The sequence below is a fragment of the Elephas maximus genome, chromosome 13, assembly GCF_024166365.1.
Source record: "Elephas maximus indicus isolate mEleMax1 chromosome 13, mEleMax1 primary haplotype, whole genome shotgun sequence".
NCBI classification, from domain to species: domain Eukaryota; kingdom Metazoa; phylum Chordata; class Mammalia; order Proboscidea; family Elephantidae; genus Elephas; species Elephas maximus.
In genome coordinates, this window is record NC_064831.1 from 48,131,910 (window position 1) to 48,152,536 (window position 20,627).

The 20,627-nt window shown below is 40.6% G+C and overlaps 1 protein-coding gene across 1 annotated transcript in view; it reads right to left on the reverse strand.

Moving 5' to 3' along the window:
* The window catches only part of ALDH1A2 (aldehyde dehydrogenase 1 family member A2), a 94,353-nt gene that overhangs the window by 17,393 nt on the left and 56,333 nt on the right, over window positions 1–20,627 (reverse strand). The window lies entirely within an intron of this gene.

Genomic DNA, 20,627 nt, shown 5'->3' on the forward strand with positions numbered 1-20,627 from the left:
GGAGTGGCCAGAGGACGCTTCTGAGAAGCCCCAGTTGTCACCAATTACCCTCACTCAACACAAATTCACAGTTCTCCTACTGTGTGCCAGGTGTGACACTGCGCATAGACCCTTACTGACAAGGAACCCACAGACCTCCATATAACCTAGCAGGTGCTCAATAAATGTGGCTTAGCAGTCCCCTTAGAGAAAAGCCTGGATCTGATTTGATATTAGATGTAAACAGATTATGGTTCTACAGTACTTCGTTGTAAGCCACAGTCAGGCTGCTCTGGTCCTTTCACATAGCACTGGGCTAGAATGGAACAAGCTTCATTAGTTAGAGGCTCAGGCGTCACACACATCCCCATGACACTCTCGGGTTCCAGGCCAGAGTCTCCTTGGAGAATATATTACTACTCATGAATTCTCCCCCATGGAGCTGAGCGGTGCTGAGTGACCCCTGACTGGAGTGGCTCCTCATTACCATGATCACGAGGGGAGGGAGTGGTGGAAAGAGAACATAAGCAACGGGTCTGCAAATGCAATGCCCAAGTGGAGGCGTCTTGATAGGGAGAAGTAATGTGTTTAAAAACAAAGAGTTCAAGCAAGAACTGGCTCCATGTTGACTTAGAAAATGTGTCAGGTCTATGCAAACCAAGCTAAAATATTCCTTGCACACACCCCATGCACAAGTTTCCAAAATCAAGATGTATGCAATTAGAAAGTCTAAGAAAGAAAATCAGTTACAGACAGGAGACACAGGTCCAGCCCTCTGAGATGGAAAAGGGTACCCAGAATTCCTCTGAGATGTGTGCTACACCGTCATATTTAACCCTTTCAGACATGAGGAGAAGCTGGAAATGAGGTAACTGAGGGTACACGCGTGCACGCGTCTTCCAAGTGGTGAAAAGCCAAGTCAACAGGGTCAGACTTCAGGAAACCAAGCCCTACTCTGATGAAACAGGCAATTTATAAGATAAAACAGATAAACACACAGCTCAAAAAATGAAATCCTACATATGATGTGAATGCTGTATGACACAGACATAAATAGGATAGAGTCACAGAGACCAAATTTTGCACTTCTTACCGTCCACCATCTACTTTTCCCATCAGAAAAGACTTCACAATGTACTCTTGTTATGCCTCCAGCCCCATGGCTCAGCACCTGGCTGATTACAACCCTACTCAGGTTGATGGACTACAGTCTGACCCATAGGGTTAGAAGATGCAGGCACTCCAATTCTGCCTTGGCAACTAACCAGCCACCAACTCTACTTCTTCAGGCCTCAGTTTCTTTATCTATCCAATGAAGGCACAGGCCAAGCAGCAAATCTGTTCCTGGTACTCGAGCTAACTGAACAAGTTAAGAAGGACAGAGAGAACCCCTGGGGCCCGGGCTCATTCTGAAAGTCTGTCCACGATTCTTCTGTGTTTTTCTTGCTTTATAAAGCAGAAGTAGCTTTTCCCAAGAGCGCCACAGCTGCTCTGAATGTTAAAAACAAAACAAAACAAAACAAAAAAACCCTGATCTTTTTGAGCTTCCTGCATGGAGCACGTTATGAAAGAGTAAGTGATAGTGTTCCTATCATGTGGTTTCTTAACTCCACACTCCCCGCAGTCTCTCAGCTGTATCTGTGTACCCCAAACGGGCCAGGGTGGTGAACCGGGGCTCCCCCACACATAACGGAACTGGGCTAATTCGCAGCGGGAATGTTGGCACAGCTCAATTCTGACTCCCATGCTCATTTTGAATAGGCTTCCAGATTGATGTCAGGAGCATCCCCAGAAAAGCTGCAGCGTACCAGAACCGTGTTCATGGCAATGCAATGCAGGGAAATGCAATCTGGTGCTTTGCAGGAAAAATAATCTGTTATACAGGACAAAAAAGAACACAAGAGACTTTCCATGTCCTCTCTATTCAAAGCAGTAGCTCCCTGGACATAGTTATAAAGCTGGGTAAATATTTTTCCTTTTGTTAATTAATTACCTATATTAGTGTCGATGCCTTCTCAGAGACAGACTCTTTTCAAAAATAGAAAAATAAATCTCTAGTAGAGATCTCAGTAAAGTGGTTGAACGTGCCTGCAATATGTTTTCATTTCTTAAACCTGAAACAGATTTGCTCCATGCTTCTTCCCTCCTTTCTTTTCACTGTTGTTTCCTGGTTCCAACTGTGATGGAAATGGAAATGCCAAAAATATGTGTAACTGGATGTTTCTTTTCCTTCTGAAATATCCAGAAATAACAGGCCAAGTCAGAAAATAACAGGACCAAGGGATCTAAAGCAGTTTCTTTAAGTGGTAACAGCTATTTCAAACTCGACTGATGAAATTCAGATTACGAAAACTAATATGGCCATAAACTCTTTCCTGCCTTCTTTCCTGAGGTTCCCACCACCTCAAACCCATCACTTCGGCCACACAAAACCCCTTACCTGTCAAATCGATTCTGACTCATCGCAATTCTATAGCACAGAGAAGAACTGCCCCACAGGGCTTCCGAGGAGCACCTGGTGTATTTGAACTGCTGGATCTTTTGGCTAGCAGCTGAGCTCTTAACCACTGTGCCACCAGGGCTCCACAAAACCACTCTCCCTTCCTGGAAAATGCCTCTGTTGTCTTTGCATACACTGTCCCCTCTGCCTGGAATACCTTTCCTCCCCTTGCTTACTCAGTGAACTCATTTTTCCAGACCTCTCTCTCTGCCACCTCCTCTGAGAAGCGAGCTTTCCTGATCCACTGCCCCCAGGCTGTGGTACACCTCCTTCTCTGATCCCAGGGCACTTTTTACACAGCGCTTGCACAGTACTTGTTTAGTAGCTGTTTTCCCCACCAGGTTGATTTTGTGAGGGCAGACTCTATCCTATTCATTTCTTAATATGTGTGTGTACACCGAGATTTTCAGTAACATTTGCTGACCCAACGAACAAGAACATGATGGCTGCTCTTGGGGTCTATGCCAAACGGAGACCACCAGGTTTCAAGAAAGGGTTGAGAGGGACACGGGAGCTCTAGGTCCAAGGCCTGGCTTTCCCACAGCCAGCAGAGCGATCTTGAACTTCCCTCACTCTCTTCGGCTGTAATTTCCTTGTCTTTAATGGGAGGAGGGCTTTGGTGGTTGTGGCACCAGCGGCACACTAGAATTCCTGGGGTGTTTAAAATTCTTCTCTGTCTAGGCCCCACCTCCAGAGCCTCTGATTATCTAATCTGGGGTGGGGAACAGGCATGGGTAGTTTTTGAAGTTCCCGAAAATATTCTAACGTGCTGACAGGGTTAAGAACCATGAGATTAAATAATCTTTAAAGACATTTCTCTTATACTTGTATCTTTAACCTTTCCTCGTTGACTATTTTTAAATTGTTCAACGTCTTCATTTATTAGGTACCTACTCTGTGCTGGAGGAGCCCTGATGGCACAATGGTTAAAGCACTCAGCTGCTAACCAAAAGGTTGCTGGTTCAAACCCACCAGCTGCTCCTCAGGAGAAAGATATGGCAATCTGCTCCCATAAAGATTACAGTCTTAGAAACTCCATGGGGCAGCTCTACTCTGTCCTATAGGGTCACTATGCGTCAGAGTTAACTTGGCAGCAGTGGGTTTGGGTTTTTTTGGTTTATTCTGTGCTACTTGTTCTCACAAACATTATTTTATTTAATCTTCACAACAATCATGTGAAGCAAGAATTATTACCCATTTTACAGCTGGGAAAAAAATAACATGACTCAGAGGTCAAGAGATGACTTGCTGACAGATCCCACTGAGTGGCGGCAGCCAGGACTGAACAGAATACTGACTCCAAGCCGAGGGCTCTGCTGACTCCATCCCAAGGCTCTCTGTGGCTGGCGCCCCCCTTCTCCAAGCTCCCCTCTGACTATGGTTAGCAGGGCTCTGACAGTTATATTCTCTAGCTACCTCTAACAGATATTCTAGAACAATCTATCCACAACTGACAAGATATTCTAGAACAATCTATTCACAACTGACAGATATTCTACCATCGACAACAGTTACACATGCTGTCTATCCACAACTAACAGATATTCTATATCAATCTATCCACAGCTGAGATATTCTAGAACAATCTGTCCACAACTAACATATTCTGGAACAATCTATCCAGAACTGACGGATAGTCTACCACCAACAGTTACACATGCTTTCTATCCACAACAGATACTCTACAGCAATCTATCCATGCTGAGATATTCTAGAACAATCTGTCCACAACTTACAGATATTCTAGAACAATCTATCCACAACTGAAAGATAGCTAGAATAAGCTGTCCACAACTGACAGATATTCTAGAACAACCTATCCAGAACAGATATTCTACAACTGCTCCCTACTCTTAGCCATATTTTTGTTACATAAGACTCTCCCTTTGTTTCAGATCAATTCAAAAATTAAGATTTGCTTTGATAAGAAGCAGCATGGCGTTCCTAAGCCAAAGGTACTACACATCCCGCAAACTCGTTGAGCTATAAGAATGGACACCTTAGGATCTGTTCATACTCAGACTGAGCTCTGAGGATAGAAATTCACTGCAGGATCTTTAAGTTAGCATAGTTATCGTGCAAATCAAGGAACCTCAGCCAGCAGACAGAAGCCATCCCATACTTTTCTTATCCTTCAGTACTCAAGTTTTGATTTAAGTGTAAAAATACAAAAGAAAGCAAACTATTAGTTTAAAACCCATACATGCAAAGGTTTTGTCATTCGTACTCTGATTCAAAGGTGGGGATGGTTCATTAGTGGATTGATACCTTAGAAAAAAGCCTACGAGCTGCTTTAAAAAACTAAAACTGTAGCAAGGCAACTTCTCCCACCTACGAAGAGGTACGAAGCCAAGCAGAGCAGCAAGCTGACAGGGTTCATTACTCAAGCAGCAGACCCGGTGTCTGCATCGTACAACATGACATTTATCTAAGTAGGAAATGAAAGGAGAACCCCAGCTGCGTAAATTAGAATCAGCGATAATACAGCTGTTGGCGACAAACATTTGTTTGGCAAGAATCAATCTGGCCTCTCCTGTAGTTTGCTTTGATGGTCTCTCCACTATCTTGTTGACTAATGATGAAATCATGGTTTGTTAATCCAACTGAATAAAGAAAACACCACAGCAAGCAAAATGCAAACTGTTTTCCTGGACTTCATGGAGGTTGTTTATTGACTCTGTTTATAAGAGCTCTTTCATAGTCACTTATTAAAATGTTTAGATGCTTTGCTTATGTATTTAGCTGCGTAAGGAGAAATTAGTCCTATCTTTAATCCGAGAAACTTTGCTTTTTAAAGGCCTTTTGCTAAAGAAAAATGGAAAGCAGACACCTCAATTAAGCTTCTTGTTGCTGACTGTTCCAGACATTTTGTGATGTATCAATACGTTCCATCTCCCTAGGGTAATCATGACAGGGTCAAGTTCAAATCCACATTTAAGTGACATGTTCAGTCTGGAAGAATATATACAATTTTCCAAGTAGCCTACAAAGTTGAAAAAGGATAGATGGATAAAAAAGTAAAAAACTACAAGCTGGAAAGGGGCTTGGGGATTATGTGATCACATTTGATTTACCTGTGAAAATTCTCTGCCTGCACCATTAACACGGATGATTGAAGTTGGCTTTCAAATGCTTCCCTCAGGTCTTCTACTGTCTGCCAATGATGTCATTCCAGAGAAGACACTAGGAGACACTCCAGAGGCCAGGGGATTGACTCCCCTCCAAGTGAACATGAGCCTCTCTAGAGAGAAGGAGTATAAAGTGTAGACTCTAGAGGAGCAATCTAGGTGACAACTTGCTCTATGCACACGGCAGTAAGCTGCCTCGCTGCTGTGAGGGTTCCTAAGAGCTAACCCTGCACAAGGCCACCTTCCACCCCATTCTCTTCCCCAAATCCCTCCTCTCTCTTTCTCACTTCCCAATTGTATATTTGCATCTTTGAAGATTACGTGTTTAGTTTTTAATTTTCTTCTTGTGAAGATAAAGACTTTCCTATGTTATTATAAAGCTGCAGTCATCAAAATGGTATGATACTGGTGAAAGGACGGACACACAGACCACCAGAAATAGACCCACACAAATATGGGCAACGGATGCGTGAGGAAGGTGGAGAGGCAGTTCACCAGAGAAAGGACAGTCTTTTCAGGAAACGGGGCTTGAATTATTGTCCTCCTAATACCAAAAAACAAACAACAAACCCAAAGCAGAACTGTGACCTTGCAACATACACAAAAATTGACTCAAAATGGACCTGAGACCTAAATGTAAAACACAAAGGAAACATAGGAGAAAAGTTTTGTGATCTTAAGTTAAGCAAAGACTTCTTAGATACCATAACAAAATCATGTTCCATAAAAGAAAAAAATTGATAAACTGGACATCATCAAAATTAAGAACTCCTGCTCTTCAAAAGACACTGAGGAGAAAAAAAAAAAAACAAGCCAGAGATTGGGATAAAATATTTGCAAAGCATATATGTGATAAAGAACTTATATCCAGAATATCCGAAGAACTTTCAAAAATTCCACAAGAAAGCAAACAACCCAACGAAAAATGGGTAGAGATGAAATGACATTTCACCTAAGAAGACGCAAGGTGGCAAATACATATATGAAAAGACGTTCAACAGTAGGGAACTGGAAACTAAAACCACACTGAGATAACAACACACACCTGTTAGAATGGCTGAAATTTAAAAGGCTGACCATACCAAATGTCGGCGAGGACGTGAAGGAGCTACAAGTCTTACACACACCTGTAAGAATGTATGATGGTGCAATCACTTTGGAAAACAACTGGACAGTTTCTTAACTTCCCACATGATCCAGTCACTCCACTCCAGCTCTTTACCTCCCAGAAAAGGAAATACCTGTTCCTACAAAGGCTCGCACACAAACGTTCACAGCAGCTTTTACTTGTATGAACCTCAAACTGGAAACAAGCCAAATGTCCATCAGCAGGTGAATGGATAAAGAAACTGTGGCACATCCATAAAATGGAATATGATTCAGTAATAAAAAGGAATGAACTACTGATACACACAGCAACAAGGGTGGATGTCAAAAATAATGGTGCTGAGTCAAAGAAGGCAGACCGGGCGAAAAAAGGTACATACTGTATGTTTTCAAAATTCTAGAAAATGCAAACAATCTACAGTGCCAGGTCTGCGGCTGCAGAGGGACACGCGGGTGGGAATGGAAGGAGGGGCAGAAGAGAGGAATTACAAAGGATGACTGGAAACTTTTGAGGATAATGGACACGTTCACTACCTCAACTGTGGTACTCGTTTTACAGGTATTTACCTAGGTAAGATTTATTCAGCTGAACACTTCAAAAACGTGAAACATGCTGCATCTTAATTATACCTCAACAAAGCTATTAATAAAGCTCATATTAAACAGTAAAAATGTTACTTTATTAGAGAATTTATGCCATACCTCTCTTTGTTGCCCTCTGTAGACACTGAATCTTCCCAGCTATTTAAATTATGACTTACTAGTTTTAGTCAAAGCCAAATGCATTAGGAATAAACTGATGAGATTTTAAAGTAATTAGAGCCCAAGAGGAAAAGAAAACAATGAAGAGGAAAAAAAGAGAGAGAGAGAGAGAGAGAGAGACTTTTAGGACAGCAAAGGCAGTGAAAACACAGATCAGAGGCCAATACAAGAAAGCACGGTGACTGCAACTCCAAAGAAGCAGCGTGTGACATTATAAATCCAAATAAGAACAATGCGTCGTTTCCATTGCAGGCGCTGACAGTTCTCATTGATCTGCATAGAAGGCAGAACAAAAGCATCATGTTTAAGGACTCAGTGAGTAGATGCGGGATGGGAGGTCAGCTCAGGCACAAGAAACGGTCTGTGTGAAGTCACAGAACATGAAGTGGCATGTCACACTGGGGACCTGCAAGCAGTCTGGGAAGGCTAGCATGCAGAGATGGTACATGAAACGAAGCTGGTGAGGAAGGCAGGGGCCAAGCCATGAACCTGTGTGTCGCCTTGAGGAGTCTGGACACTGTCGGGTAGGTGAGGATGTCCTGGTAGAGATGTCCACCGTACAGTCAGAAATAGCCACTGGAGCTCAAAAGGGAGGTGAAAAATTATAAGTGAGCTGTTCCCAGGGAAATATCCTAAATGAAATACTGTGTTGACTCACTCATTCGATTACTTTCATATTGACAATTAAAACATTAAATGGATCAATTAGGTATCTACTATAGGTACAAAGTCCTTTATACTAATGGTTTTATGGGGAAGGAAGAGAGTTAAGAGTGGAAAATGCTGGTTAATTTCCATGTTCAGAAACCAGTATTTATAACTTAAATGAACCTGGAACCTTCCCTTAGATATAGAGATTTTTTTATGCCAGTAAGTGCTAAATCAACAAAAAGAGCTTAAGAAGAAAATCCGACCAGCCAAAGCTGGCGGGTGAGATTTCCTACGAACTCATCAGCTGATTCTCTGGCTTCCTTGAACAGCCCACGCAGAGGGGCATAGGCTTTCCTGTAACAGCACTGGAGCTTCGCTAAGCCTACAGATTGCTCTGGGGAGGAAGTTTGGAGCCCATGAGAGTGGAGAGGAGAGGGAGGAAAAAGGTCATGAAGAGCTTGGGGGATTTACCAGGAATCGGCTCTATGCTGTGTGCTGGATGAGCCCCAGTCCCCAGTTTATTTATAAAATGGGGGTGCTCTAAGGGCATCTGCACACACAAGTGCCTGGCACACACCAGGAAATGAAATGGCTTACTGGGTGAAAGAGGAATCTCAGTTCTAAGATTATCAAAGTTAACTCTCTTTTGCTGACAGCAAGCCTGTTAGTGCCCTCCTGGGCTCAAGGGGTGCTCTCATAGATGGGAACAGACGGGGGGAAAAGTGATTAACTGGAAACATACTGAGAAGCAGTAGAGCAGCAGCTATGTTGTTTGTTTACGAGGTATAGCTTATAGAAATAAGTCTCATTACTTTACAGTGGCACTGTATGAGTTACAGCTTCCTTCTGGTGAAATAAAATCAAAACAGAAGGACCCTGTCCACACGCCAATTAGTTCTCCTGCCTCCAGTCAGCAGTCTTACCAGCTCACCAGCACTGCAGGGTTTTGTTGTGTGAATTTTTAGGAGTACTCGCAAACTTTGAATAAGATACTGACATTTGTGTCTCTTCTTTGTTGAGTAACTGCCAGGTGTAGGGAATTCCCTGGATGTGGCCTCACTTGGCTAAACTGATTCTGAATTCCTTCTCCTCCTGTAAGATGTTCAGGAGAGAGATGACTGCTGGAATGAGGTTACAGACACAGCAGACAGCGTGAACGTACCTGTCAGTTTACCCAAGTCTCTTACTAGAGGCCAGATTAACAAACTCACAGTTGTAGCTTTTTTCTTAAATGGGCCTGGAAATACGTTCTGGGGTATGACCCAACAATTCAAATTACGTATAAACTAGTGATTCTTGAACGTTAATGAACTAGGAGACCTTATTGAAGTGAATTATTTCTGGAGCCTTTTTCCAAATTTTCTGATTGAGGAGATCTTAGGTGGGGCCCAGAGATCAGCATTTTAACAAGCACCCCCAGCCCCCTCCTCCCCACCACCACCACTGTAGGTGACTGATGGCAGCTGGTCCTTGAACAACTACTGAAAAACACAACTCTTCTGCACAGAATTTCTCCCTAAACCAGAATTCAACCCTGGCAACTTGAGGCTGGCGAAGGAGTGGCCCCAGCTCCAGGCCCCAGCAGGGGTTGTAAGCAAGTTCCTGAATGGGCGCCATGGCCCCTCCTCCAGCCCTGCTCTCTAAGGCTAGCCACTATTCCGCCTACAAATAAAAAGGATTTAAAATCAGTTTATCAAAGCAAGCACCAGGCGATCTTCCAAAAAGTGAAACAGAACAGCAAACACTAGAAAATAACATTTATTAGAAGATTAAAAATATTTATAAAAGCCACAAAGCAAAGTAAAACTGCCAGAGGGGAGCAAGAATTAGTTTTCAACAGGCATACTGTTGGCAAATGGAAACTGCAGAGTCACCTAAGGTTTAACTGAGGTCTCTGCGATGTGCCAAGCAATATGACTGGAACTTTGAAATCGTTCTCTCAATGAATACTCCAATGTGTAAGCATCTGTTTGCAGTCCCTTTTAACAGATAAAGAAATGAGAGATTACAGAGCAGGCGAGGCAGCATCTGATCCAAGGTCATTAGAATCCAGCACCCCTTTTATTATAACACGTCCCCAAGCATAAATTGCTCTGTAAGTTTCATTAAAAAAAAATAGAAAATACTAACAGCTAACGTTCTGAGGCTTTCCTAATGACGAGGCCCTGAGCTAAGCACTTCGGAGATCAAAGCTTATTCCTCACAATCACTGCAGGAGGTGGGTACAATCATCTCCCATCTACAGGTGGAAAATCTGAGGCCTGGAAAGATTAAATACCAACACGCATGATGAGCAAACCCACACACCCATAATGACCAGCCTTCTGATTCACATCTGGAGTATCTTATTTAGTCCTGACTGCTGTTAGTGTGCTTGGGATTTCTAACTGAAAAAGTGCTGAGTTCCTCAAGCTTTTCTGGAGAAGCAAAGAATGGTGCTGTGATGCAGTGTTCATTCAAGCTTTCGTTTTAACAAAGAGAGGAGGAGTACCTCACTCTCCTTTAAGAGTCTCTAAACTGAGGATGGAGCAAGATCAGCTCACCCTGAACTAAATTAAAGCCTAAGCTTCCTGAACTAACGCAGCTTTCTACAACTAGGTCTTTTATTTCCAATCAGATTGATCATTAACTGTTCAGCTCAGGAATTACCTTTGCATACGACAAACCACTGGTATATATATAAAAAAAAAAAAAACAAACAGAAATTAACTTGGCTTCAATATGACTAGTAATCTGAAGAACTGAAAAATGATTTATGGGAAATAACTGTAGGGGAAAACCTAATATTTTACCTAACTCTTGCACATTTTTGTGTCCCTTAAATGTTAAAAATTCCCACTAGAATGTGCGAATCACGTGTTTAACAGCTGCTGAACATCCAATGTCCAGTGCTGGCTCATCCTACCCAGCGTTCAATGCCCGAGGAAGTCAGAGACACTGACAACATCAGGACCCATCAGTTTAGGTCCTTAGAGCTGTTCTGTCACCTTGCTAAGGTTTTTCACTTCCTTTGAACAAGACTGCTAAGGACAGGCACAGAATGAATATAAAATCCAGAGCTCTAGAGTTTAAATGCCTGTTAAAAGTAGAGCTGCCCAGCATGACAATAAACGGAGCGGCATCCGCTACTGAGAAGCGGCAGTAAAACCTCCCATCCCATCCTGCAGGGCAGCAGAGAATGTACCAAGCTTTCTGGACGTGACGGTCCTCCATCTCAGGCACGGGGAAGGATTCGGAGAAGCGAGTGGTACCACTGCTGGTTGACTACGTGCGGACTTCAAGCAACACATCACTCACGAGCACCCCACAGCAGGTGCTTCTTTCCCCCAGGGGTTTTTGGACTTTTGTTCCTCTACCACTGCAATTTCACGTTCTCCAGAGATCAGGCATCAGAGAAAAAGAAGACAGACCTAAATATTTCCCTAATGTGAATTTTAACACCTGTGGAATTAAGAGGTAGAATTACCTTTTTCTTAAAATACTGCTATTTTTGATTTAAGTAGCTTTTCACTTGAATTTAAATGTCTCTAAAGGTTTTGCGCCTTGATGCGCAGATGCATTTGAAAATCACGTCAAACAAGGCAATTTCAGTTCTAGCCTTAATCTCACAAAGCATTTTCAAAATCAGGAAATTTTAAAATAAAACGGCGCAGAGTTGTTCTTCCCTTCCTCCGTTCCCACGTACACCGTGTGATATGATTTACACTTTGGTGGACTGTCGCCTGGCTCAGATGCTGCATTTCACCCTGTCGTCCTGCATCTCTGAGGTCTAGCGTAGTGCTTGGCATTTATTAAACCTTCAATAAATGTTTGTGCAGTTGATCTGAGATCTTGGATTTAAAACTTCAATTCCTATATCAGACAGCATCACATAGAAGCCCTTCTATGTACTAAATGAGATTTAAAGAGGCTGAAGATGCAATTTTTAAGTGAATTTTAGAGAAAAGGGGAAAATTGAGTTAAGAAATGCCATGTTGCTCATAATTAGACATCTTGACCATTCTTTCAACACAACACGTCCTGTGGAGAGGTGACCCTTTCCAAATGCCCCCTGTGACGTGCCATTCCTCCTCCTGAGGGATGGTGCACAACCCCTCAGCCAGAGGCAGCCTGGCACAGTGTTCTTAGCATAGGCTCTGGTATGGCGCTCAGTCTCCAACTTACTAGTGTGCGACCATAAGCAGGTAACCAACCTCCCCCAGTCTTGCTTTCTTCCTCTGAGTGTCTCCTAGACTTGCAAGGACGTGGTGGGATGATGAACACCAAGTAGGTGCCTGGCCCACAGCTGTAAGTGCTCTGTCCATGCTGGATGTTAATATACATTACTTGAGGCCTTCTACACTTTAAAAAATCACCAATTTTAATAGCATTAAAAAGGTGTAATTCACACACCATAACATTCACCCTTTGGAAGTGTACAATGCAGGGGTTTTCAGTGTGTTCACAGAGTTGTTTAACCACTTTGACATCACCACTAATTCAAGAACATCCCACCACCCCAAAATGAAAAAAGAAACCCCATACCTGTTAGTAGCCACCCCCCATTGTCCCCTCTCCCCACTCCCTGGCAACCACTAGACTACCTTCTGTATCTCTATAGGTTTCCCGATTCTGGAAATTTCATACAATTAGAATTATACAATATGTAGCTTTTTTTGTGATTGGTTGCTTTCACTCAGCATAATGTTTTCGAAGTTTATCTATCTCATACCATGTATCAGTACTTCATTTCTTTTAAAAAAAACAAACCAAAACAAAACCTGTTGCTGTCGAGTCGAATTCTGACTTATAGTGACCCTACAGGACAGAGTAGAACTGCCCCATAGGGTTTCCAAGGAGTAGCTGGTGGATTTGAACCACCAACCTTTTGGTTAGCAGCCGAATCCCTTTTTTAGGGGTGAATAGTATTGCATTGTATGGATGTATGATATTTTGTTTATCTATTCATCAGTTGACGGACATTTGGGTTGGTTCTATTTCTGGCTATTATGACTAACACTGCTATGAACGTTTGGGTACAAGCTTCTTTTGGTATTGGATTGGATTTTGTTAATTGCTTTTTCTGTGTCTATTAAGGTAATCAAGTGGCTTCTGCCCCTTATTCTATTAATATGGAAAATCAATTTTTAATCTAGTACATTGATTAATTTAGGGATGTTAAACCAACCTTGCATCCCCGGAATAAATCCCACTTGGTCACTGCATGTAATCCTCTTTCTATGTTGCTAGATTCCATTTGCTAGTATTTTGTTGAGGATTTTTGCATCTATATTCACAAGCTATATTGGTATATAGTTTTCTTTCTTGTGACGTCTTTTTCTGGAAGGTCTTCTACACTTTAGCTTCAGCTCTTTACCCTAGAATTCTTTCCAATGGTTTGATTTGCAGAATCTTTCTACTTCAACTACTTCCCAATCTTTCTCCCCAAATCCCTTCCTAAGCCCACTCTACTCCCCCAAGCCTTTCTGTACTCTCCTGCTTCTAGCTGTTGGCTAATAGAGCTCCTTCTGCCCAATTCACTCTTTCATCCACATCCTGCAAGACCCACCTCAAATCCTTCTTCTCCTGAAGCCTTGATAGACCAGCTAGGACCTGTTGATCTTTCCCTTCCTGGGATGCTGATGTCATATTAAAGAGCGACATGTGGGTATTGTTTACATTTTACAAAAGTCACATTGCATTTAATTCTCATGACACTGAGGAATAGGTATGCTTACTATTAGTGACCCAATTTTTTATAGAATTAAGTGGCTGGACCATGACTGCAAGCTACAAAATAAAAGACATCAAACCTCAAACTTATGGTGGCATTTTAAAGAAAGGGAGTGTTTCATTGATACATAACCTTCCAGCTCTGATGAGTCCTCTACTTATCATTCAGTCTCTCCTCCCTCACTTAACAAGTGTTTACAGTGTGTGTTTACTACACAGCAGGTACTACCTGAAGTGCTGAAGAGAACGCAGCCCCAAAATCTGCATATATGGTGTCATCTTCTGAAACTAAATTTAATAAAATCAACACAACAATGATAAGCAAATTAGGGTACACATAGAAATTTAAAATAAGTTATAGGATTAAAATACTTCTTTAAGATTCTATACCAGATAAAACGAGGATTTTCTGAATCCAAATGTCTTCAGAGTTGTATTCCTAAGACTTTAGTTGTACCAGCTGGAGTAAATGAAGTTGTAACATCATTTACTATTATATCTCCTATCTAAGGCAATGATATGACAATAAGGTGACCTGCATGGAACCCAGAGAGAAAAAATCAAATGACAATATGAGAAGTAATCAAAAAGTGTTAGAGAGACTTCTGCTTCTGGTCGTGATGGAGTAACTGGCACCCGATCTAACCAACCACTGCAAACGACTAGAAAAATCCATGAAACAGCTCCTCCCGAGCACTGGACGTGGACAAGTATGAGACTGTAAATCCAGAGACAAGGAAGCCTGCCTGCCAGGAGGCAATTTCTGGACTGCAGCACGGAATGGGGAGACCAAAGCAGAACATGGCGGTCTCACTGACACGATGAAACAGAAACCTGAGTTCACGGAGGCTGGGGTAGTGAACTTTTGAGGGGCTACAAAATGGAGGAGGAGAATGAGGTCCAGAAATCTTCACTGGAGTCTCCTTGAGTCTTTGGCTGAATGTTAAACTAGGAATACACAGGGTGGGATTCTATGAGACTGGACAAAAAAAAAAAAAAAAATACCCGGCATCTGTATGCTGAATAATTCCCAGAGCTTATACAGTGGGAGACATTTGAGTTCTCACCGGCCAGAGTGGAAAGACCTTGTTGAAAACTTGGGAACATTAAGTTGAAAATCCAGAAGGATTGCAACTTAGTAATAAAAGGGATAAAATTTTTTAGACCTGTAAAAACCAAACCTGTTGCTGTCAAGTCGATTCTGGCTCATACTGACACTGTAGGACAGAGTAGAACTGCCTCATAGAGTTTCCAAGGAGCGCCTGGTGGATTGGAACTGCCACCTTTCAGTTAACCACCACGTTATCAGGGTTTCCAACTACTTCTAGCAGAGCTTAAAAATGAACCTCAAAAGGATCAGGCTGAACTGCGAGTGACTTAACCGCCTGCTGAAAAAAAAGTCCAAACAAAATCCAAATCTCAACAATGCAGTGTTTACAACGCCCAGCATCCTTTCAAAAGTGACAGACATGCAAAGAAGCAAAATAATATGACCAGGAAAAATATAAGTCAACACAAACAGATTCGGAAATAACAGAGATGTTAAAATTAACACTTTAGGATGTTAAAACTGGTATTATATGTATGTTCAGAAATTTAAAAGAAAACAGAAATACACGAGGAAAGAAATGTAAGATATAAAAAATAACCCATGAAATTCACAGAGCTTAAAATTAAAGTATCTGAAATGAAAGACTCACTGGGTGGGTTTAACAGCAGATTAAACACTACATAAGATCAGAGGACTTGAAGATAACAATAAAAGCTATGCAGATGAAAGCACAAACAGAAGAAAGACTGAAAACAAATAGAAAGAACCTCAGTGACCTATGGAATAATACCATTCTAACATAAATGTAGTCAGAGTCCCAAAACAGGGAAGTAAAAATATATTAGAAAAAATAATGGTCAAAAATTTTCCAAATTTGATGTAAACTATAAACTCACAGGTTCAAGAATTTCAGTGAACTCCAAGCAAAACAAAGAACAAAACTACATGAAGCACATAATAATCAAATTGCTAAAAACCAGTAAAAGAGAAAAACGATACATTACCTATAGCAGAGCAAAGATAAGAATAGCTGCTAGGTTCTTATCAGAAACAGTGCAAGCCAGAAAAAAAAATAACAACAAAAACAGAATGGCATCTTGAAAGCATTGAAAGTAAAACAAAACAAAAAAGGTGTCCAATTAGAATTCTATACCAAGAAAAAGCAATTATTAAAAAATAAAGACATTTTTCGATAACAAAAGCTGAGAGAATTCATAACTAGCAGACCTGCACTACAAGAAATGCTAAGGATGGTCTTTACAGAAGGAAGATGACATCAGAGTGAAAGGCGGACCACCACAGAAAGAAGCGGGCCAGAAATGGCAAGTCTGTGGGTAAAAATGTAAAATAGCTTTGCTTCCTCATTTTAGAAAATTTCTTCAAAAGATAACTGATGTTTAAAACAAAAATTAATAGCATGTATTGTGGGGTATGTAACATATGTGAAGTAGAACACAGGACAGCAATAGCACAAAGGATGGCAAACAGGGGAATACTGTTATAAGGTTGTTGCATTACATGCGAAGTAACCTAATACTGTTTAATGACAGACTAATACTCAGGTACATACTGCAAACACTAAATCAACCCCCAAAAAGAGGGATAGGTAATAATCCCAAAAAGAAGGTAAAATGGCATACTGAAAGAGGTAAAAAGGAACAGCCAAAAAAAAAAAAAAACGGATGGGACAAACAGAAAACAAAGATCAAGATAAGGGATTTAAACATGACCATATCAATAATTGGAAACCCTGGTTGCCATAGTGCTTAAGAGCTATCCTGCTAACCAAAAAGGTAGGCAGTTCAAATCCACCAGCTGCTCCTTGGAAACCGCAGGGGGCAGTTCTACTCTGTCCTATAGGGTCCTTATGAGTTGGACTCGACTCAACAGCAACTGGTTTGTTTTTTGTTTATATCAATAATTACATTAAGTGTTGAACAACAACAACAAAAGGCCAGACGTGAGAGAGTACATGCTGTACCAGTCTGTTTATGTGACCTTCTAGAACAGGCAAAATAAATAGAGGATCGATGGCAGCCTGAGGCCAAGGGCGCTGGGTGCAAAGAGAAATGAAAGAATTTCCAGGGTGATGGAAATGTTCTGTATCTTGGTTTGGGTGATGGTTTTACATGGATGTGCACTTTTGTTAAATTCCATCAAACTGAAATCTAAAATGGGTGTATTTTACTTTGTGTAAATTATGCTTCTGTAAAGTCATTTAAAAAGTTTTAAAAAAAATCTTGAGGGGAAAACAGGGATCTGAACCCAAGCAGCCTAAAAACAGTGCTTGTGTTGTTACTGACTCATTATACCACTTTTTGTCTGGCCTGGAAGGTTAGGTTCCATCTATTCAGTATCACTTTCCAATGAATGATACTTTAAAAAAAAAAAAAGGCTCTCGGTTTTTAGAATGAAACAGTTTGGGGAAAAAATGTGAAATTCCTAGAAATAAATTTAACAAGAAGCACCTCAGACCTGTATGATGACATAAGTGATGAACATTACATGACAAATAAAGAGATTTATACCAGGTTCCCAGATGAGAAGTCAATACGGTAAAGATGATGCTTACCCTCAATTTAATATAGACACTTAATGTAACGTCAATCAAAATTCCAGTGAGATTTTTTTTTTTTTGAGAAAGCAAGGCACTTATAAAATCAATGTGAAATTTCATCTGAAAGAATAAATGGGCAAGAATAGCCAAAGAGGTCTTGAGAAAGCCAGCTAAGTGGGTATCTTGCCTACCATATCACAACACATCTTATGAAAACCAGGTAACTAAAGCCATCCAGTACTGGTGAAAGAACAGACAAGTAAATTATGAGTCTTTAAACAGAATCCTGTGTATACGGGAATTTATCATATAATGTTACATCTATTCAAATGAGTTGCAAAGGGGGAGCTTGTTTAGTAAATGATGTTGAAATATCTGAACACCCATTTACGAAAAAAATAAAACTTAGACCTAACCTTTCATTATATATGAAAATAAATTGCAACCAGATTAAAGATTTAAACAAAAACAAAACAATAAAAGTACTGAAAGACTTTTTCAGAAATCACAAAGGAAATGGTAAGGACTGTTTATATAGCCCTGAGGTAGTTTCTTTAAAGATGACATAAAACCCAGACATCATCAAGAAAAAGGCTGAAAGACACGACTACATACAAATTTAACTCTTGTGTATGGCGAACATTATTAAAAAAAAAAAAAAACTAAAAAAGAAAACAAACTGGGAATAATATTTGCAAATTCTTCATCAGACAAAAGATTAACATACACATCGCCCTAATGTATTCTCAGCAAGCAAGTATAAAAGTCCTTCTGTTTTGCAATTCCACCTCTAGAAACTTACCCAACTGAATATCTGAATATCATACACATGACACTGTGTGTGTGTATATGTATATATTTATATGTGTATGTATAAAACCCAGTGCCGTCGAATGTATAGGTATAAAAAAAAGAATTTTATACATATATATATATTCCAAGGATTTTTATTCCAATAGTCTGTTTAATAGGAAACAACGTAAAAAAAAAAAACCTGAAGTGCCCTATTACTTAAATGAACTATGATACACTGATGTAACAATATTCTGAGTAGATATTATAAAAAATGAAGAAGAGATATACCACAGGTTTATGCAAATAACACAGGCTTTCTACGACTGTTTTCCAACAGCGCCCTCCCACCGCGGGTGCAGTAGGTCCTGATGTGACAAGTTGTCCATCACATATTTTATGACATTTTTAATTTAAAAAATTATACAGTAGAAGCCTCTTAACTGACTCAACCAGGACCACTGGTTGGTTAACTGACAAAGGAGGTCAAAGCAGGGAATCACACCTTAAACACTTCATTTCAATATTAAACATAAATGTACATTTATCCTCCAATGTTTTGATATAGGGTGAAGGATATCTTAAAAAAATTATGGGTCTACCACGTTGTCCTTTCTGATTACACCACATTCACAAAATATTGTTTAATATTTCTGGTTTCAGTTTCTTTAAAGTGCAAAAATCCTTGTTAAGATTTAAGTCTTCCCCCATAGCTATCTTGCTCAGTTCTAACTGATTACATTTTTCTTAGCATCTAGACTTTAACAAGTGTTTTAAAAACATTCAACTTAATTTATATAGAAACAATAATTTCCTTTTCTTACTTACATTTTGGTTTAAATATTTCATTAAATCACAAAATTACTATAGCATATACACCAAGAAAAAGGTTTGTGAACAAGCAAGACTAACTCTTGACAAACATAAAACTCAGTAATCTCTAACTGTAAATTTACAAATTGGTACTTAAGTTTGTTAAGCAATATCTCTTGAAGTTTTTTTTAACACATGTCAATTTAACCAGGTACCATTAACTGCACCAAATGATTAAAATCAACATCTCTGGACCCAATATGGTAGCCACTGGTGACATGTGGCTACAAAGTACTTGAAATATGGCTAGTCTGAGTTGCTATAAATGTAAAATACACAGCATATTTCAAAGACTTTGGAGCCCTGGTAGCACAGTGGTTAAGAGCTCAGGTGCTAAGCAAAAGGTCAGCAGTTCAAATCCACTAGCTACTCCATGTAACCCCTATGGGGCAGTTCTACTCTGTCCTGTAGGGTTGCTGAGTTGGGATCGACTCAACAGCAGCGCATTTGGTTTGTTTTGATTCAAAGACTTCATATGAAAGAGAATGTAAAATGCGTTAATATTTTTATATTGCTTACATATGGAAATGATTGTTTTGGAAATATTAGATTAAATAAAACATTACTAAAGTTAATTTCACTTGTTTATTTTTGTTTTAATGTGGCTAACAGCACAAACGACAAACGTGGCTCTCCCTGTATTTCCTCCTGGCAGTGCTGTTCTAGACCTGAAACGTCCCTTGATCAACAGCAATGTCACACAGAGTTTCTACCTGAAGTGCTCCACCTGACCTTCTCTTTTATCTTCCTTTGCACCTGCATGAAAACACTCTGGAGCAGTATCTCTACACAGGCGTGTGACTCCCTACCAGCGGCTGGGAAATGGTGGCTGGTGGGCCAGATGTGGCCTGCTGCCTATTTTAGCATGGCTGATGAGCTAAGAGGAAACCCTGGTGGCGTAGTGGTTAAGTGCTATGGCTGCTAACGAAAGGGTCCACGGTTTGAATCTGCCAGGCGCTCCTTGGGAACTCTATGGGGCAGTTCTACTCTGTCCTATAGGGTCGCTATGAGTTGGAATTGACTCGATGGCACTGGGTTTGGTTTGGTTTATGAGCTAAGAATGGTTTTTACGTTTTGAAATGGTTGCGGAAAAAATCAGAATAATTATTTCGTGATATATAAAAGTTATATGAGGTTCAGACATCAGTGTCCGTACATAAAATGTTATTGGAACACAGCTATGCTCTAGTTTATGTCCTGTCTGTGGCTACTCCTGTACTATATAGCAGCAGAGTCAGGCAGCCGCAACGGAGACGGCACTGCCCATAAACCGGAAAATATTTTCTACCTGGCCCTTTACAGGAGAAGTTTGCTGACCCTGCTCTGTATCATGCCTAAGGCTCTTGGGGCACAGTCAGTTAGCAAATAATGAGAAGGAAGAGCTGCGTCTTCATCCTGGCCTCTGCCAGAGACTAGTGTGGACTCCTAGCTTCCTAACTTGTTTCTGCCATTATTGTTCTTGACTCAAGAAAGCATCTAGGACAGCCTCTTCTGAGACAGTTTTTACACAAATGG